The 20,864-nt window shown below is 33.8% G+C and overlaps 1 protein-coding gene across 1 annotated transcript in view; it reads right to left on the bottom strand.

Annotated features, from left to right (window-relative positions):
- Nucleotides 1–20,864, bottom strand: part of LOC128678706 (uncharacterized protein) — a 101,404-nt gene that overhangs the window by 39,694 nt on the left and 40,846 nt on the right. Inside the window, exon 2 of the mRNA XM_053760451.2 lies at nucleotides 13,808–13,860. The gene's annotated coding sequence lies outside the window, so the exon portion shown is untranslated. The remainder of the gene's footprint in view (nucleotides 1–13,807; nucleotides 13,861–20,864) is intronic.

The following is a 20,864-nucleotide window of genomic DNA, read 5'->3' as shown; positions in this document are numbered from 1 at the left end:
TATTGATTATTTTTGTACCCCTGTTCATGATATTCTGATAATGCTTCTATTCATGGTGAGGCAGACAAATTGCCGCGGGGTGGTGATTCGAAGCGAAGGCGTGATATTAATAATGTAGAACCGAATGATTGATTGAAAATGTCTCTTTAGGGTTAAAATCGGTGTTTTTCAAAATACTTATTAACAATTCTTGGGCTTTTGAGGTCGATGGGTCTTTATTATAGGCAGGTTGTATTGCAAAAAGTAATTGAAGCAGACTAGTGGTTGGGACTACATTTTTTATTACGCGTAGGGTGAATTTGATCTGTAATTCTGTTAAGATTTATCTTTTAACTTCTTTTTATTTATCTTCCATCATCTTCATTGTGGTATTCTTGTACATGTGGTTTCTGCATAAGAAAACCACTCGATACACTCGCGTGGATATCATATGAGGCGAAGTCAAGATTTTAGCTGGCGGTGCAGATTTCCTCACGATGTTTTCCTTAACCAGAAGCAAATGGTGGTCAATGAAAACTGTCTTTAACAAATTACTCAAAAGTTTTAAACTCCTTATCTCAAAATTTTGCTGAAACTATTTTTTGTGCAAATGAGTAATTTTTAGCATGGACCCATTTTAGGCATTTTGCCTAAATGAGAATACTTTCAATATAAACATCGGATGTGTACTGGTAACAGTGGACGTGACGGACAAATGCTTTATCGGATGTGTACTGGTAACAGTGGACGTGACGGACAAATGCTTTATCGGATGTGTACTGGTAACAGTGGACGTGACGGACAAATGCTTTATCGGATGTGTACTGGTAACAGTGGACGTGACGGACAAATGCTTTTTAGACGTGCTAATTAAATAAAAATAAAATTAACTAACTCGAAACATAGAACAAAGGATTTACCCAAAGTAGATACCGTATTCTACTTACAATATGTACCTATAAAGGTATTTTGTAATATCCTGTATAACAATCTAATAAATTCGTTTAAAAAAACTGTATTTTAGAAATGGCAACAAAAAATCGAATTTATGCATGCATCGCAAAGAAAATCTTAACGATCCATTTTCCCCCGTGGGAAACTCGGTGCTTGTGATACCTCACACTAACCATTCACTTTCTATACAGTGCATTGACACGATATTTCTTAGGAAATGTATTTTCATTGAAAATTACCCCAGTAGATATAATATACTTACTTGGAAATTAATAAGTAAATGCGAAGAAATGGTAATCACGAGTAAAGCAATGGGTTAGTTAAAACCCAGTTTAATTCGAATATAAAATCTCAAATGTTGGCAGAAATAAAAAAAAATATTTTATTTATCCCTATATACGTTAAAACAAAGTTCTCTACTACGTCGGTCTATCTGTATCAGATAAACTCAAAAACTACTAGATTGATTTTCATGCGGTTTTCACCAAAAGATAGTGTGCTTCCTGAGGAAGATTTACGTGTATAATGTATTATGTTTTCACCCGAGCGTAGCCGGGACGGACCGCTAGTATATAAAATGAAAAAATAACTAGGGTTTTAACTCAGTTTCGGGTTTTAAACCGACTGGCAAAACCCGAGTTAAAATGAGCATTTAATATAAAGCCGTAAAATCGCAGCTGAAAATTGAACATTTACAAATATTTCTAAGCGACCCTGATCAGCGCAACACAACCAAAAATGCAACGATTCTTCCCACGACTTGCACACGAGGATTAACCTATATTACTCCTGAAGATCTAATCTATCTTTGTGCCAAATTTCATCAAAATCGCTTAAGAAGTTATAAGTTTTTTTTTTTAATTCATAACAAACAAAAATTTAAATTTGCATATCCATAGACGGTGAAACATGTAGGATTAAGTTTTTCTTTTAACACCACATTGTAGAAAGTGTAAACTCATGTTTTTGCAAATAAATAATCTTTGGCTATGAAAAATAAAATTGCAAAGAAAAAATGCAAAACTTTATAATCGTTATGTATGAAATGGAAACACAGACCTAACAATTAAAATCCGGCCTGTGGCTAGACATGTCACAGAACAAAATAAATAAGATTTAAATACACTCAACTGTAATTAACTCTTTGCTAACGATAACAATCTCGTTGTATAACTTAATTGCTTATTTAAATGGGAGTTGAATCAATGTAATTAGGCTTATAATGGCTGCGATGATTTCCCGTACACTATATTTACATTTTACATTGAGCGGCATAGCAAGAATTATATGATAAAAAAACTTTCTTATATGCTCCTTTAAATTTCATGTTTTTTGTCTACCTGGTTGTAATGTTGTTAAGACCGCTAGCGCCATCTATTGTGGAGCGGGAGCTGCCACAAGCATCCTAACGTTAGCAATGCTGCGGGCGGCCTTCATGTTCTGTGGCAATTATGTAGCAACGTCTACCATCAATTCTATCTACCGGAGCACATACCATTGTAACGAATTTGTTAAAAATAAAATAATTCTCGTTAAAATTCAAGAAATACAAAATTTCATTGAAGAAGACATTGCTCCTTTCCCGTCTCAACTTGAGGTCTGAACAAATGTATAAGATCTACATTTGTCAATTGACGTCTTTGGAGAAAAGGCTATCTTAACTAATATTGTCAATGCAAAAGTAAGTTTTTTTGTTACCTCTTCACGATCTATCTACTCAACCAATATTTCTTTAAATTTTGCAGACATATAATTTGAAATACGGAGTAAGACATATATATATATATAGTATATTATAGTTGATTTTTAAAAGTAGGAAACGATGTCTGGACCTCTTGGCCGAAGGCATACGAAATAGTGGCTCAGATCAGTTGATCCAAGCTCTCTTTCTAAATCTATGGTTGCAAACGTGAAGTAAAAAACGTCAAAGACAATAATTCTTTAGCCGTTTTCCGATCGATAGTGAATCGTGATCGGTAATAAGTCACAACACAACTATATTGTTACGTGTCAAAAAGCGCAATGCGGCATAACGATCGCCCGGAAAATGTAACATATTATGACCAAATGCGCTATTGTGATATTACGCCATACTATGTATATAGCTTTGTTTGACTATTTATTTATATCGATGTTAATTCTTTTGTATTAATATTTTGTTATTAACTTATTAAACGTCTTACATTATTTTGGCTTTTGGTTTGTGGCATGTGGTTACGCCCAGGAATAGGACCAATCCAAATCATCCCTTTGACGTCGTACGAGGTGACTAAGGGACAAATAGCCTAGGCAACTAATAGGCAACAATATCATTTCCATGGAGGGTTTACGACATGCAGGTAGCCAGTTGCTAAATCACAGCCAAACCTTCAAAACATCAAGGTTATTTTTTTTACACTGATCCCAGGCTTCGCGGCGTCACAACCTCGAATGAAACCGCGGACATGCAGAGATGAGAAAGAGAGGAGGGGGTTTGGCTTTTTATTTATTAAATTGGCAATTTAAAACGTATTTATCAAGAAAAATGTAAAAAGAAATTGTTGACAAAATGCGCTGACATTTCACAGATTTTTTTTTTCTTTTTATTGATCTATTTAGAAAACACATGATCGCTAATCATAAAATAATTGTCGAGTTACCTTTCGTTAACCGACATTATACTCAAATCAATGTGTTTTGTTGACAGTACTCTCTGGACAAATTAACTACAGTGAGCAGTTTTAATTTAATGACTTACAAATGACAACATCCATGATTTTGCCGACAAAGTGGCATTTCCATTAATGGCTGTTGATTTGGCATTAAAATTGATTTGTACGAATGGTTTGCACCAGGAAAAAAAAATTAAATGTGTGGTTCTGTAACAGAATACATACTCGTACTTACATAAAATACTATTTCCAATAAGTGGTACTATTTACGACGGTTTGGCCAGGTTGTTGTTATTAGCGACTCTAGCGAGTCCGAAAGTTTTCAATAGGCTTAAAAAATCTTATTGAATGAAATGAGCTAGGTATTTCCAACCAATACTAGTAATGCATCGTGTTTTCTACGACATTTATGTCGCTATAAACAAAAATTTATTCGCACATAAAAAATAATAAAAAAAAAAAACTTGAATTTTCAGTTTCTTGCACGTACATTTGCAAATCGTGTGCAAGTTTGTTGTCAGAATGCAGGTCGAATAGCATCTTGTTAACTTCAATTTATTCTTAATGAAACTTGTTGATCTGTAAGTTACGAATTTGCAAATATTATCATGACCTGTGTCGAATTTATTAAGTACCACTGAAACTTCGTACAGTCGTCATCAAAATTGAATTTTATACCGTGGTAGAAAAATATCATACATACAAGTTACAAGGAATTAAAATCAATTTGAATAAATTATCTATTTAACTAAATTAAATTAACTTAATCATGAGGTTTGATACTGTGATTCCTGAGAAAAGTTTATGTGTTTTGGTACTTAATTAATCGCGTATTTTTACCCAAGCGAAATTAATATAGGTACTTACATATAACTATTGTAAAAATTTAAACAACTTGCAATATCTAATCTATATTTCTTTCAGGTCCCACTGTTGGGCCAAATGTTTCTGTATCAGACTACTTCAATTTCTATTCACATATAAAACGACAGTTCGTCGGACCATCTCATCTTCCAATCTACAAGGCAATGGACTGGATAAAAAACAAAATGTATGAAGTTGTTTAAATAATCAAACACGTCAATTACATGTCACTTTAATCGATCAGTGTTATAATTACGAGATTTAGTATTTTTTAGGTTCCATTAAAGTACATTAGAAATGTTTTTTCACTCCAAAATCCAAGTCCTATTAAAGTAGATTAAAAATGTTTTTTTACTCCAAAATCACCAATGTGACATCACAACACATTACTGTCATACAAGCTCCATATAATATTTCGTATTTCACATTAGAAAAAAGTGTCTGGTTTGATTAGTTTCAGAATAGCCAATTGGCGGGCTTAATGCTAAACGTTTTTCTTAACATATTATCTTCCAGTAAACCTCAAATTTTATACTATCTGTAAATAATCATCATGTAGATACTTTTTCATTCAGTCTTTATTGGTGTTGAGCGGCAAATTAATACAATTTACTACGCACGACTGTGTGTTTGTTCGTGAAATGTAAATCATGATTTGCGTTATTGTCAGGTTTCGCGATCAATATTGACTAATAATTGAGTTCATCCTTGAATGCAGAATATCAAGATTTTAAATAATACAATTGGTTGTGTTTTTAAAATAACACACTCGAAAACAACATTGACTATTTGTGGCAACTAATTTAAAAGTGAAATTGTTTTATATAACTATAAGTGATTTGGTACTTTATTAGGTAATTTAGTATGGGTGTGCCTACAAAAAAAAAAAAAGAAACACAACATTTAAGCATGACAAAGAACTTAATCACCATTCAAACAAAAAATATATCAAAATCATTTCATCCGTTTGGTTAGCAACGATGCCACAGACAAACACACAGTTACACAGCCAAGTTTGAAACTAAAAATAAAATATATTTTTTTAAATATGGTTTTTTCTTCAGCAAATGCGGCAATAAAACATTTTTCACTGCGGCTGTACACATATCGATGAGTTTACAAAAAGGCCACCATACAACGAAAAGGCCACCATACACGTTGCACACCTGTCAGAAGTTTTAATTGTAGTATTTAAATAATTAACGATAGCCCATTGCAGAATCTTTCAATCGCTCACCGAGAAGCGAAATTTTTATTTTACTTTTATACATTTTTATTGGTTCAATATTGTTAACCTTACTTCAGTTCTTACTTCGTACGGGTATCTTATAGAATCATATCGTTGTCTGTCTGTCGGTCTGTTCAAACCTATTATCCAGGAACGCGCGTGTAGTGTAGCTGTAGAGGTATCAAGTTGCCATCTATATCAGACTAGCTGTCTCCCAAAGCTTGACCTCTTGCAAAAATCGGGTTTGTTTGTCATAGAAACTTTTCTGGAAGGGTGAAGGCGCGGGCAAAAGCTAGTATCTACATAAATCTTATCTTTTCTCAACGTTGGCAAAGGAAATAAATGTATTTATGTTAATTAATGATAACTAACGCATTGCCTTTAATGGTTATTAGTCGAAAATTGTCAATTAACATCAAAGACAATTTTATGCAGTTTATTAGCGGCACACCGGATGCAGTTATAATAAAATCGCTCTATATTAACCACGATTGCAATATGGATTGTGTACATAAATTGTAAGACTATTTATTGAATAAGATAATAAGTATCACACAATTTATTGTTTTGTATTTAGTTTATATTTTACCAATATTATTTGGACACAGATATTGGCTTCTTTTAAAGATTACATGCGGCAAAGCGGTGGTAGTTCAGTGGTGTTCATCTGCCTGTGATCAAAAGGTGCCAGGTTCAAATCCAACTATTTGTTTATTGACGTCCTTGGAGAAAAGGCTGCGCTGAAGTTTGTTGCGCTGCTTCTTCTTCACCTGCGCTTTGGAAGCCGGCAGTAGACTTAGTTTAAGTAATTTTTTGACGTCAATAAGGGATAAATTGAATTTAATTTCAATTTGATTCCACTTAATGACCATGCCACTCGACCACGAGGAATACGACACGGAAGAATGATTAGTGATTAATGATTAGAACAGTGATAGATTAAAAAAAAGGGGTTAGGTAGGAGCTATATGACCAAATGGAAAATATAATAAATATAGTTAATAACGTTAATAATAACATCTACATAATCTAGGAAAGTCTTCCAAAGAGGGAACTCGTCAACGTCATTATTTTTTTGTTACACTAACAAAGCAATGCATAGGTAATCTTTGACGAAAATGATAATTTATGTCGAAAGTCGAAAATCACTTTTATGTAACAAAATCTTGTTTGAATTTCGAACACCTTATCTGTAATTTTTTAATTTTTCTGTATGAGTATACTTCTTGCCAGTATTAAAATCAGAAGTATATTCTTTTTTTCTTGCATTGTTTGTATTATTATTGAGGTCAATGACACCAACACATTTAAGGATGAATCACGAGCTAACAAAAGACTGTAATATAATTGGTAATAAAATTACAATAAATTTATTATACTTTAATAAAAGAGTGTAGGTTTTTGTGTTCTTTGTTCGTGTGTTATTGAATTGAGATGTACAAATAAGTGCGATTGTAAACCTAATTGGAGTGTGAACATGGCGAGCTTTAAGGCGATTACTTCCAGCACATAAAAGAAATTAATATGTGAGATGAAGCTAGTCCACTTCTATTGAGCTAGTTCTTTCTAGTGAGGAGGCTTCGATGGATAAGTGGAGTGACAAGGATGGATATGATAAGGAAGGAATATGTGAGATGCAGTCTCAAGGTAGCACCAATCATAGGAAAATTTGAAAGTAATACGCTTCGATGGTATGGTCAGTACGGTCAGTATGGTCAGCATGGTCAGTATGGTCAGTATGGTCAGTATGGTCAGTATGGTCAGGATGGTCAGGATGGTCAGGATTGTCAGTATTGTCAATATGGTCAGTATGGTCAGTATGGTCAGTATGGTCTGTATGGTCAGCATGGTCAGCATGGTCAGTATGGTCAATATGGTCAGTATGGTCAGTATGGTCAGTATGGTCACGTTATGAGAAGGGAGGATAATAACGTTGTAAGAAAGGTTATGGATTTTAAATTAAATGGGAAAAGAAGTAGGGGCAGGATATGGCTAAAAAGGTTGTAATAGCCGATCTATTACAATCTATCAATTAACATCAGACAGGAAGAAGTGAAATACTGACATGCTGTACCGACCTTATATAAAGTGAGATAAGGCTGATGATGATAGCGCTAGGTCCACCTCACATTTTAAACCCCGACGCAAAAAGAGGGGTGTTATAAGTTTAAACATGTCTGACTGTGTATCTGTCATCGTGGCTCCCAAACGGCTGAACCGATTTTCGTTCAGTTTCTTTTGTGTCATAGATAATATTATACTAAGTGTTCTGAGCCATGTTTCATGAAAATCTGTTCAGCCGTTTAACAGTTGTATCGAAATGAATAATTAAAGTCGGGTTTTTTAATTTGTGTAGCATATAATCTTGTTATTAATTTCTTTAAATAGGCTCAGTGGTTTATCTGTGAAAGCGTGACAGACAGACTGTCATGTTAATATGGAAATATGTACCCATTAATCTACCTGGATTGTAAATATTTTTTAAATTCCTTGACCTTAGCAAATAGACTATTAGTCTACTCTAGCACTAGATCGCGGTCGTAATATAGCGGTCATTGTACAAATCACGTCAGAAGCCATTAGTAAGACCAACATCATGGTGCTTGTATCGATTGACCCTGTAACCCACTCGATAATGACATGAGAATTTTGAACAATGACATAAATTTTGTTATCTGAAATTTATTTATTTTTTTTATTTTATTTATTGGCACACAAAACAGTTTAACGACATAGCATTAAGCTCAGGCTTAAATAATACAATAGGTACAATCTGCCGTCAATATGATAATTGCAGTAAGTCGGATTTTTGCCAAAACCGAGTTACATAATTATATACGAGTACAGCCATGATCACGATAACGAGATCTACATTCATAACTTACCCATTTGTTTGTATGTATTTTAGATCCAAAGTTAACAATTAAAATTTTGCAGTAAGTCAAGCATTTTTTTTTTTTTACATTACAAAACATGATTACAGTGGATACACTTACGGCAAAAGTTGTTATTCAGAGTCTCTCGGCATAACTACAGTATGACATCTATAACACTTACTATGTTAAGTAATTTACATACATAAATTGGACGAACACTAAGAAGATATGTTTTATCCCTGAGCAGAGTGCCAATATTTACTAAATGGGTGGTCTGATCTGAAAAACAGTATGGTGCGGTACTGCATGTATGCTCATAAAAAATAAACTTTAAATAATCAAAAACTTGTATGGAAACTTAGTAAAGAACCCACTTCCAGTGTACATGCTGAGTATTCATTAACAGATGCTTCTAGGAGATACTAAGCATAACAAAATTAATGTTTTTTTTTTGCTTCTTATTACCTACAATTGGTTTCCAATATAAATAATAGATAGGTGATGAGGTTCTCTTTCATTTAAGGTATCAACCATCATGATGTGATAACAAACATAGAAATTATTGAAGATTTTCGTACCAAAACTTTAACCGCGTTTTTCTCGAAATCAGCTAGAGCCTTCTTACTGAAATTATCCTATTGACGGCAGCAATGGCTGGTTGAAAAACCAAGAATGAAGTGCGCACAGCATAATTTACATTATTGACAAAGAGAACAATATACTTTAAATAACAATCAAACATATTATGAAGTTATATCTAGACATTGGCTATGGACAAGATGCATGCATTTTTGTATTGAATTTACTGTATAATAAGTTTATAATTATAATCGAAAATTAATTAAATAAACGAACAAAGTGAAATACATGTTCAAAAACTTAAATCAGTTGACGAATTTTGTGTTTAAAGCTATTGTGTACTTGGTCGGAGTTTGTTACATCTGTATAAATTATTTCCACGATCATACTCGATCAATCTATTGAAAGCGTGTGGTTCCCGTTCAAAAATAGCACCAGTCCCTTTCAACCCGGTCTACGAGGCAACATCAGGTATAAGAATCATAATAATACATTGTATCAGTAACCGATATCCGTGACAATAGAGAGCCAAAGAAAAGTTGGCGCACAATGAATGGAATCAGTTCCGAACATTTTCGCAATTGGACATGGAGTAGGAACCTCGAGTATAGAGTAGTTATCGTAGAGTCCAAGCTTGATGTGGCCTATATCTACATGGTTCACTAATCACCATAATTTGTAAAATTTATCTTGATGGCAGTAGGATGAAACGATAAATTGCAAATGAGAGCGACGAGCGAGATGTATTTTCATACTATTTAATAAGGATCGAGCTACTCGTAGCTCGTATGTTTTACAAAGTACAGTCGTTAACTTCACTCAATTATCAATCCACATTTGAACAAAAACCATTTATAATTTAGTTTCTTTCTTACAAATTTAAAATAATAAAATTATATTAGTCAGTAAAAACTAAATCTTAAACATGCAATTGTCACACACACACATACATATTATATGTTTCAATGGCGTGTTTCTCGCCAGCTCACAACTAAGCACATCCCCCGTCTCTCTTATGTTATCTGAGTGTTCTCCCAATTGATTGACCACACAATCCTCCTTCATGATAACAACAAACACAAGAACTAAAATTGATGGAGTGTGTCAAGGATAGTATGAACAGGAAAGGAGTATCAATAGATATGGCAAATGACAGAACGAAATGGAAGGAACTTACATACTGTGCCGACCCCACATGAGTGGGATAAGGTCAAGAAGAAGAAGAAGAAGACAAGAACTACTTTTACCACCACCACCATCACAAATGCACCATCATTTAAGGGTACTTATATACTTTCACAAGAGATTGCACTAGCGATAAGGCCGCCTACCGTACTTATTTTCTATATTTTAGCCTCCTAAAGTTTTTGTCTAAATCTTGTTTGGGGCAATAAAGTGTTTTACTTACTTATTTTTACTTTATGACTTTAAAATAATTAATATGTACTGTGCTAATGTCAATTTGGAAAATGAAATCCTCAAGATAATTGACGGTCCGTAACGACAGCGCGGCCGCAGCGGTCGAAATGCTCCGAGAACCTGCAAAGCGTCAAAGTCAAAGATCCTCTTAAATTTCAAACATCGAATAGGTTGTAACTGACCTGATAAAAAAAAAAAACTTTTAAAGTCTTGTCTCTTCTTTGTATCTACTCTGTACTCTGAGCACCTTAAATTCGATTTTACTTTCTTCAGTGACAATCGCCGGAAACACGGAGGCCCACATGGCTAGTGCCCGTGACAGCTTTGCGAAATGTATGGGTGACGTGACACACAGAACGAAAGAACAGCGAACATTTAAACATTACACGACTACCTACAGTGTAGTACATGTACCTACAGTGTTGTGTTTTCAGGATTGTCAGTTATCAAGATGGCCCGCTTGTGATGTAAAGGTCGCATGTTCGAATTCTACACATGAGTTTGTAAACGAATGACACCAGATAAATTTTCATAACAGAATTCAGAGTTAAAGTTCTGAGTTAAAACAAAATAAGTTTCAAATGTAATTTTATTTTTGAAGATATTGTTACGGAAAACGTAAATAAATTCGATCGCCTGAATTTAATTTTATAATTTATTATAATGACATAATTTTTTAACTAGCCTTTCCATGCGACTCTGTTTTGTTTGTATTTCCAGATTGCATCGTTCCTATGTAATTTTGCTATTTCTTAGTTGCAAAAATATTTTCCATACCAACCTAATAAATCAAATTAATCAAACCGTCATTTTGTCGGTCTGTGTGTCAGCAATTGCGAAAAGCGGAGATGCGGCCACGAGATGCGTATGCGCCAGCGCGTACACTGACGCAACATTAAATTAGCCCTTATTGCCATAGTATTACGGCACAAAAGGACTATTGTGTTTGAAATTATTGCGCCTACATAAGAATATTGTCACATCATATATTATTATAACAATCACAGTATGTGAAATTGTCTATTTCTCTATGTAAGTGTTACTAACATGTGAAAAACTAGTGATATATCTACTTTGTAGTTATGAAAAAAGGGCTGGCATTCTTTGGCCAGAGGATTAGATCATTGGTACGCAAATTGGCAATACTGCCAGCCTTGTGGACACGTTACCGCGGGTCCGCGCCCTCACCAAAGCTTTACGACTTGTTAATGTTTTTTTCTTATAGTTTTTTTTTTAATTAATTAAGTAAATATATAGTTTAGCATTATGTTCCTAAAAAAAATTAAAAATATACTCGAATATAATATATTGTGCAATATAATGATGTATTGTATACGCAAATTTTGTTTTTAAGATAAAGAAAATATGAAATATTTATTTGTGAAGAATAAAAATTATATTTTAATGAAATTTTCATACATAAACCACATATCTATAAAGTAATACCTACATTTTTGCTTTGTTACTCTTGATAGCCGCACGCTCATTGTAAATAACTATACTTAGATTTAATTGTGTTCTCTCAGTAAGTAAAACACCATTGTATTTTTTATGAGAAATAAAGATCTTTAAACCTTAAAACTCAGCAAGTTCGAAGTAGTGACATGAGTAATAATTTTTGTAAATAATTTAGCACAAATTTCGTGGTAATTTGCATGAGTCATCCACTCATAATCGATCAACATTTATGGTAAATAACATGTAATTTTGTACAATCAACGCGATATTACACTATATATTCATACTTTCGAACTGTAACAACAAAAGGTCACCCGGAGCGTCTGTCTGTTTGTATGTATGATAAACTGTTATATAATGTTATATTATATCTATGTCACACATACTTTTTAAACCAAATTTAAATACGAGTAACAATTTGTTCGCCGCGAACATAGACCTCGCGAACACAATAAATTTTTACAAAATTGTGAATAATCAAAAACGTATTTGATGATTTTGATGCTCCACGAACTTAAAAATTCTGTTGACAGATTCGACAAACCTTTTAAATTTCATCGAAATCAGACCAACGGATCGAAAGTTATCGCGTTACTAACATATATGTATATATACTTATATATGACATATGTGTATATATACTTGTATATGTATATATACGTATATAGCAAAAATGTATTTTTGCCCCAAGTTGAATTGTAGAATTCGCTTGCTTCGCTCGCTCGAACTTTAAGCGGGCCACCAGCGTTTATCATTCGTTGTGCGCCATAACACAGTAGCGCCATCTACGTAATAGAGCGCTATTACATATCAGACTTTTTAACCCAATCCCACGGTAATTGCGTACTTTCGAGATACTTTGGGACCAACTCAATCCGTGTCATTTGTCCATAAAGAGTAACCTGTATGTAAATGCAAAGTATCAGCTAACTTAATACCAAATTTCATGAAAATTGCCTCACCGTTTGAGCTTCAAAAAGTAACAAACATACTCACAAACGTTTACTGTTATAATATTAGTGGGATTAAGCAGGGTCGTGGGTTCGGTTCCCGCTCGAGTCCTGAATTTTCTAAGCTGGGCAGTAGCTAGTTTCTGATAAATATTGAACTGTAACATGGAAACTATTTACTTAAAGGTTACTGTGCCTATCGATTGGTTTGATTGGTCTGGTGATAAATTATTTACGTTACCTACTCACTACACATTTACTGCAAGTAGTATCCATGTAGATCTTCAATAGTCGTATTTCGTCATGGCAGAAAAGAGTTAAGACCTGTGTGCAGATAATTCCTGTGCAGCACTTTTAATTCTAACGCAAACGTTACACACGCGTGTACACGTGCGTTAAACTTGCATACAATTTTGATGTTCATATTGTGTACACGCTTGAAACCTGACTCAAATTTGGCATGTCATATCATCATGCGAAAGTTTGTGAGGATGTATGTGTTTTGTTACTCTTTCACGCAAAATCTACTGGACGGATTGTTATGAAATTTGGTACAAGGGTAGAATATAACACGTAGGGTGATTTTTATCCCGAAATTCCCACGGGAGCGAAGACCCGGGCCGCAGCTAGTTAAATAATATATTTCAAAAATACTACGATGTATTCTATGACCACAGGATTGGAAGCTTCTTTGTCCTGAGCCAGCATTAAAAAACAAATTGGTAATTCTGCCAGCATTTTGGGCAGGTTGCTGCCGGGCATAGCTATCATTATACTATTTAATTAGTGGTACCTACTTGTGGCTAAAGTCTATTTTAACATTCAAAAAGTCATCAACATATTACCTACCTTTTTTGTTTCGTAGTGGATAAAATTATCAGATGTCAGGCCTGGGAAAGTACCTGCAAACAGAAAAAAATACCATTTGAATATGCACATACATTTCAATAAATTCAATCAAAATTCGTTCACGAAATCTCTCGTGAGGACTTTTCTCAGAAACTTAATTCATTGACAAACGGTAAGTATTTTAGTACAGTCGAGAACATAATTAGGTGTCCAGGTTTCACGATAATTTGTAATTTCTATAATGATGTCTTTATGGCAGTTGTGGAAGAGGTTTATTTTTAGTGGAGAACTTAATTAGTTAAAAAATATTTTATGCAAAAATAATATTTTGTCATTTTGCCTCTATTTAATATTTGACATTGATAGAACTGATGCATATTAAAGTGTGCTTTAACTTTTTTATGAATAAGAGACTAAGAAAAAAAATTAAAAATGAATCATAATTTTTTTTTGTATGACAGTTATTTTGGAGTGAATAATGTCACTATTTTGAAAGTCAAAATGAATTCTTAATATATTTTAGTGGGCAATAAATATAGAAAATCACGTAACATTTTAAATAATTACATTCAACTTAGTTAAATACCACCATAAACAGTACCCGGTCCCGGGTTCGATCCCCGGTCGGGTCATGATGGAAAATGATCTTTTTCTGATTGGTCTTTTTCTGGTTGGGTCTTGGATGATTATCTATATATGTATATGTTATAAAATATTGTATCGTTTAGTTAGTATCCCATAACATAAGTCTAGAACTTACTTTGGGGCTAGCTCAATCTGTGTGATTTGTCCTAATACATTTATTTATTTATAACAAAAAAAAAAAAGAAAAAATAATAAAACGCTGTCGATTTCCTAATGAAAATTCGAACTAGGCACATACACAGGTATCCTACCTAATTATGATTCTGACTGTACCCACATGGGAAACTTCTAACTCCACGTTTCCATCAAAATCTTAGACCTTATTTATAACGCATTAAGGTTGAAAATTGCTACATTTCTTGCGATTTAGTTATTCAGTGTGCATACATGTGAAGTGATGAGATCAGTCTGCAGGTTACTTTGAAGAACTTAATGTAATTGCAGTGAAACTAAGCCATTTATAATGAGTTCAAGATTACATCTAAAAGGAGTACGGGGTAAACACGCAAATATTGTGCTATGTTGGGAAAATAACGGCCTAACTTGATTTTGTCCCATTCAAATTATAGTTTTTTTTTAAATGTTGTTATTAATATTTCCTATACAGGATGATTTCTTATACATTGGTATTATTTTATCGTCTACCTACATGCTCAGTCCACGGTACTGAACAACTTTTCGTATGGATGTTCGTTCCACAAGTTAGGTATTTCAATTTGTATAAAACAGCTGATTTTTTATTTCGCGATTTCGGAGTTACTCCCATACTAAAAGTTATTCCGAATCATGGACTGATTGATCATGTAGACAAAATATTGCCAATTTATAAAAAGTCATTTGTTATTTAATATTTGTTATTTATTTCCCAATTAATAAGGTACACAAGTATTCAAAACCCACGAATAGTGACGCAAGTACGTGTAGTCAGCCGCAGTAATTGATGCACGCAAACAATCAATTTCGTTATAGGATTTGAAGAACTGAGTCTTCAGTCACACCAAAGCGAATGCACTATATAACGATATAGTATATACTCTAATGTAATGTATAAAACGATACATTACATTAGAGTTGCAAAAGTTCTATGATTTCCAGAAATCAGACTGCTGAAAATCGAAAGTTGCACTAATGAACTAGGTACACGGGGCCTTACAGTTCGGTGTAACAGTCATTCCATTTAATTGTTCGCTGCGTCGTGATCGTGGTTAGTTATGATTTAGTCAAGCCTTCTCGCCAATTGTAAGTAACTAAGTTGATCTAAACAGTGACCTGGATTGAAAAGTCAGAGTTCGTGTGAATTGTAGTGTTAAATAGGATAGTAATACCTATATAAAGAGCTTAAAATGATAGTGCATTCGTTCGGATCATTAAAAACTATTTTATATTTGACAATGATCAAATGGTTGATCTAGGATTGGCACCCAACATGGAAACTTTTCAATGGTAAAAAGTACAACGTCTAAAATAAAGGCGGGGAAGATAGTCTCGAAACCAAAGTCACATTCGAAAGCTTATTGATAGAATGGAGATTCTGAATAATAGCAATGGCAATCGGTTGCCAGTATCTTTAGTTTAATAACTAAATCTAATCTAATCTTAATCTTCATCTAATTGAATCTTTAGTTAAGTTTCGATTTTTTTACTTTCAAACCATGTCCACGCAACCGTCATCCGTTGCCGTCATCCGAACTTTTGACAAATAAGTAGGTACATGTTATAAAATATATTATCGTTGAGTACGTATTATGGGATACGAACTCAACGATTATAGACACGTATCGAATCGAACTTGCTTTGGGGCTAACTCAATCTGTGTGATCTGTACAACCAGCCTTTTTATTTCAGTTAATCTGTTACGTTTTGTAACGCGTATTTTTATTATTTATTTGTTTAAATTTCTTCATTTCTCGCTCCCAATACGCATTTGTGAGTTTCTATGTTTGAGGCGGGTAATCTCCGAAACTACCGAACCTATTTCAAAGATTCTTTCACCATTAGAAAATTGCAATATCCAAGATTGCTTTAGGCTATATATTATCTCAAAATTACCACGGAAGCAAAGCCCCGGGCAACATCTAGTTACTGATATTTTTCAAGCTTACGTAAACGTTACTTCTCCAGTTTTTACAATAAATCTTGAAGCACTGACGCACGGTGCAACACAACTATTGTTACAAAACTTAACGTACACACAATTACAGCTAATTAGCACTAAAACAGTTGTTATTATTCATATTTTACGACCCGCAAAACACAAAAACAAAGCGCCATTTCCTACATAAAGAAGATGGTGATCTGCGACGACGAATGTGTTGATAAGGTTAAATGTGAAGATTTTGTTACTTTCAAGCATTTGTTATAGTTATATTTATATGTGTAGTAAATTACAACAATCGCTTTTATTCTTAGATATTAAGATAACGTCGGACAAAGTAAAAAAATCTCACAAGTGAAGTGCCCCGGTCTCTTGCTTCCGAATGAGAATAGAACCAAGAACCAAACTATATCCTTCCTTGGATGTCGTACGAGGCGACTAAAGGAAAAATAGCCTTGGCAGCTCAAAAACCACAATAACATTACCAAAGAGGGTCCGATAGGTAAGTCAAGATTAATATTGGAATCACTGAGGAGTGAGTTATTTTGAAAATTTATAAGACTGTCAGTAAGCCATCAAGTATTAGTACATAACAACATCCTTATCTGTTTCGGATATACGCACTTCAAGTCGAACCAACTGAATATTTATGGCCGACAACGGACCATTGTTACTATGACAAATGGAGACCTTATTCCCAGGATTGTCTGTCTGTCTGTCTGTTTGCAACAATCTGTCCGTTTCGCCATTGTGGACTCGATCACAAGGCCGGTTATTTTATCGGAAATCAAAATTGGAAATGTTATCAGGCTTAATTTGAATCTTAAGTTATAATGTAAATTATTTATTTCCTATATAAAACCAATCTTAATTTAATATATTTTTTTACATTGTATTAACTACAACTAAAAGAAAATGAAATTAAAACTATTAAAACAAACTATAAAATCATTTTTTTTAATACTTTGTTTTATTTAATTGGAATGTAATTCGATTTTGATTTTTAAATTACGTATGGCCTTGTCAATCTTCAAGTCGTAGTGATGACCCGATAAATTCTCTCTATTCTCAGAATTTTTTTATTACATGTAATAAAATCAAAGACGCATAATTACAATTCGAAAAGTTTTTGGTGTGCGGACCCCGGGTTCAAGGCTTCACAGCCTCGAGCATGAGAGGGAAAGACCGTGTGATGTTTAACCTTTTGATGACGTGTCCCACTGCTGGGCAAAGATCAAAAAACTGTGTGAATTAAGGAAATTAATACTTAATTCCGTTTTAGAACTTGACCATTACGGAATACGTGTTTCTATGCGTATACGGGACGTGACTATCCCTACGAGTAGATCGTGTGAAACATTTTAGACAAAACCTCCAAATTACCAACTTGTCTCGCCATGAATTTTATTAAATTGCATTAGTTATCTTATTTATAGCTTGATATTTTATGTATTTATGACTTTTAAAAATATAAATAGATATAATAATCTATACTATTATTATAAAGAGGAAAGCGTTTGTGAGTTTGTATGTTTGAGGCGGGTAATCTCCGAAACTACCCAACCGATTTAAAAAATTCTTTCATCATTAGAAAGGTACATTATCCAAGATTGCCATATTTTAACTCAAAATTCCCACGGAAGCGATATCCTGGGCAACATCTAGTCATGAAAGAAATAAATACGAAATTATTTATTGTGCTTTATGTCCAAGAGAAGGCAGAAAATGAGAGTTGTGTGAGAGCAGATTTTGAGAGATTACATGTAGTTTAAAAAAAACATTGCTCTATTCGGACCGCTCTGCTGTCCCTATTTACCCGTCCAGAAACAGTACTGGAGGGAGTTAAGAGACTAAAAGAAATATGACGAAGTATAATAATGTCCACGCTAGTATAAAAGTCGCGATATAAAAATGCCAACTATTAATTTTGTCAATGTAGAAAATTGGTTCAGTAGGTATAATAATTCATTTTCTAAATAATAACATTGCGCGTGTTATTATTGTATATATTGTACAGTTCTCATATTTAAGTGAATTAATGTCATTCGTTGTGAGAATGTTTATTCTCAACTGTGAATTTTAGTCAGAGATTGATTAAAGATGTTTATCTTCAAAGCAATCTTTGGTTTTGACCAAAATTCACAATTGGGATAAAACAAAGATTTAATAAGTTAGACAAAACTAGAATGGATGGAAATAATAAGCTGGCCAGAGAGAAAAAGTAATGAAGAAATGCAGGAAAAAAGGAGAAGGAAAAAAGAAGACTGCTGACAGGAATAGAAAATAGAAGGGGAAGAATGATTGGCCCCTTGATACGACACGACGCCTTGTTTAACTATTTTTGAAGGAAAGGTGAAAGGAAGAAAAGGTCCAGGGAGACCGAGAAAGAGTTATACAAGCCAACTGAAAGAGAAGGCAGGCGTCGTGCCGTATCGACACCTTAAAAGCAAAGCCGAGGATAGAGAGGCGTAGCGACAAAAGCATAGCTCATAAGAAGAGAGAGAAAGACAAAACCAGAAATCAATAGCAAAAGTAAATAAACGAAAAAGAACATGGCCGACGTCACCTAACTTCGATATAGGCACCTGTCTACCTTTCCCATCAAACTAGTCCTACTGTAATAATAAAACGGACGACAAAAAAGGTTGTAACGGGTTAATCAAGCTTATAGTGATGTTATGGCGATCGCCCGTCAAGTTTGAAGGATGGATGTAAATTTAATAAGGCTTTAAGAATAAAAAATAAAAATAAAACTAAAACAAAGTTATACTAAACTAACCTACAATATACTAGCGGTCCGTCCCGGCTTCGCTCGGGTAAAACCTTTTATTTATTAAGATAAGATAACAGTGTAAATATAAAACTTGCAAATACGAAAATTAGTACAAAGGTACTACTTGTTTAATTCTATAGAAATTTCTTCCAGAAGAGCCGCGAAAGAAATATTGAAAAAAAAAATTGACGTGTACCAGTACACAAGGAAAAGAGAGAAATAGACTATTGATAAACTGATATACTTTTTGCTCTAGTATATAACCGGCATAAGGTTTATTTTTTACATTGTGCAGCGGCCTGTGATGACTACACACTTGCTTATATCGTGATTGAATAATTTCCGAATTCATTCATGTAAAAATTTGAGTTTTCCGACTAACATAACATGATTGAGTGCAATAAGGAAAAATTACATACTTATATTCAAAAGAACTATCATATATCAAATGGTTTTTGTCTTACAATTTTTATTTGCCGTAAATCTAGCGGAAATAGGTTAATTCATGCCATAATAAATATAAATAAAATATATAAATAAATAAATATATTAGGACACACAGATTGAGCTAGCCCCAAAGTATGTTGAAGACTTGTGTTATGGGATACTAACTCAACGATACTATATTTTATATCAAATACCTATATAGATAAACATCCAAGATCCGGGCCTGTCAGAAAAAAATCCATCGTGACCCGGTTCAGTGGCAAGAACTTTACCACTGCGCCACCGAGGTCGTCAAATCTACAAACGTCGACTAATATTGTAAACGTATTTAATTTTACAAAATGAAATAATTTATTATAATTTATTGCGAAATTCACTATTTTAATTACGTTTGACGTGTTGGTGTATCTGTATGTCTGTCCGTGGCATCGTAGCAGCCAAATTAATGAAACGATTTTGATCTAGTTTTTTTTTTTTTATTTGAAAGAGAATTTAATCGAGAGTGTTTTTAGTTATGATTGGAAAATGTGCGTTCAGCCGTTTGGAAATCGTCAGCTCTATACTTTCTTTTAGAGATGATGATAACTCTTAGTGGAAGGTTTCTTAAAGTTTTCAATTTAGTTTTATTTAGTTCTCATAGAAATAAATTTTCTTCTTTTTTAAATAATCATTCAATAAATAATCAAATAAATTTCCTCTCTTTCTCATTCGTCCGAGCGCATTAATGGTACTTCCTCAGCCATAAAGCGTCGCAGCCCATCGCCCAGTATCCTACTTTTTCCTCCACTTTCCACCAGGCCTGAAATGTAATCCAAAATGGCAGAAACCAAAACAAAGAGCATCGATAGGCAAACCGTGACCATGTCTAACAGCCGATTCCGTGATCTACTTTGACGGGCCATTGTCAACGCACGCACATTTGTACACCCACCGGCACATGGCGTCGAAAAATCATTGCAAATTCACCTTTAACCCCGAGGTATAGAGGTTACGGTAGGTGATGATGAGGTATATGCATGTATTTCATGCATTTGTCTGTACAGGGAAAGCGCGAGGGCGAAACGGTAGAAGATATTTAGTATTTTTTGTAACAATGC

This window comes from Plodia interpunctella, chromosome 20, assembly GCF_027563975.2.
Source record: "Plodia interpunctella isolate USDA-ARS_2022_Savannah chromosome 20, ilPloInte3.2, whole genome shotgun sequence".
In the NCBI taxonomy this organism is placed as follows: domain Eukaryota; kingdom Metazoa; phylum Arthropoda; class Insecta; order Lepidoptera; family Pyralidae; genus Plodia; species Plodia interpunctella.
This window is presented reverse-complemented; position numbering and strand designations above follow the sequence as displayed.